Source organism: Malurus melanocephalus, unplaced genomic scaffold (assembly GCF_030028575.1).
Source record: "Malurus melanocephalus ecotype Western Australia unplaced genomic scaffold, MMel_1.1 scaffold_737, whole genome shotgun sequence".
NCBI classification, from domain to species: Eukaryota; Metazoa; Chordata; class Aves; order Passeriformes; family Maluridae; genus Malurus; species Malurus melanocephalus.
Window position 1 is genome coordinate 16,792 of NW_026623969.1, and position 1,609 is coordinate 18,400.

Below are 1,609 nucleotides of genomic sequence, written 5' to 3' on the forward strand. Positions count from 1 at the left end.
CTGTGGTGAAACTTTGGTGACATGTATGGCACAGGCTTGATAGGTTCTTGTTAAGTCCTAGACCTACATTTTGTAGTCTGTAAAAGGAAACAAAGAAAAACAAAAGCAATTGCAAAGGTATGCAAGATCTACCTCTGCRTACTTATAGTATATCTTCCATTAATATAAATCTTCTCTTGCTTCACCTAATTTTTTTTTTATTATTTTTGTTTTACTTGTTATAGAAAATAAGTTAGCTGTTACACTATTTTTGACTGGAATTTATTTCATTACAGCTGAAAACTTTACAGTAGGTGTTGCTGGTTMGACTATTACAGTAAGCAAAGTAAGTTTTTGACATTTAAGGAAAAGACCAGTAATTTAAATCTTAAATCCCAAAAAAAATGGAACCACATTACCAGAAATAAGGAAATCACTTTATAATATTGGTATATCAGGGTTTACAGCATGTACTTGACAGAAGCTATGACTTATCTATTTGATAATTCATTCCATAAAGCAGACTGCCATGTCTTGTCTTTCAAATTGGCAAATTACATATGTTGCAGTTACTATTATTATTCTAGGTCTATTCTTGCTCTGGGAAAATAAAAAAAAATAAAAAAAATAAAAAATGAAAAAAAAAAACCCAGAGCATATTTTTGGTTATTGTGGCATATTGACAGGCTTTCAACGAGGAAATGTGAAAACAGAATCTCCCAGTATAGTTTTCCAGGCTGACTGTATGACTGTGACTATCACAAAAGCATATTAAATTGCAGTGTGCAGWATCTTTGAGAGAAATTTTTAGCATCCTTCTCTTTGGAATGTTTCATTTCCTGCCTGTTCTCCAGGTACCTTGGATTGATGCTCACTGGGCTTACTGTGTTACACCAGTGCTGTGGTGATCTGGGGTGGCTGGAAATCAAACAACAGTGTTCAGAACAAACTAATGTTTCACAGGATAGCAGTTTTTATAATTCCAGGCAGTGATTTGGTGGCTTCCACATGAGCTTTTTCTGACAATGTAGGCGTAAACAAAGGTCAAATATAGCAGAGCTTGAAATTTAAGATGCTAAACTGGTCTACATCTACTTTCCTCCATCTGTTGAATCTCCTACCTATGCAAACAGATTGTTAAATATAAAGTTAGCTTCTRCTTCTCAGGGATATATCAATTTAAATTTTGATATTAACTGTACCTACCATTAGTAATTATGATATTTCAAATCACATCTTAGTCAAAAGAGTACTGATTACAAAGATAATGAACATTTCTTTTGCTGAGTTGTATTTTTAATTATAATTTTTGATTGTATAGCTGTAGGAAAGTATATGCAGACTAAACTCTGTTGTCTAAGCATTTGTTTAATTATTCCTTTCATGCTCTGGGGATTAAAACGAAATCCACAGATGCACAGAGAGTTCAGAATTTGGCCATGGGTAGCACAGATGAGGGTATAGAGAATGAATGTTTATGGAATGAGAATCAGTGAAGGAAACCAGTTAAGGCTTTAAAAAGTAAACCCAGGTAAGAACTGGAGCTRTGGAAGATCCTGTGAATAGCCTGTTTCATGGGCAGGTTTGCATGAATACATCTCAGGAGTTTGAAGATCTCTTGGAACGTTTT

The 1,609-nt window shown here is 34.0% G+C and overlaps 1 protein-coding gene across 1 annotated transcript in view; it reads left to right on the forward strand.

Moving 5' to 3' along the window:
- Positions 1-1,609, forward strand: part of LOC130584614 (dystrophin) — a gene marked incomplete at its 5' end in the record, with an annotated part of 165,056 nt that overhangs the window by 15,460 nt on the left and 147,987 nt on the right. The gene's annotated exons all lie outside the window — the stretch shown is intronic.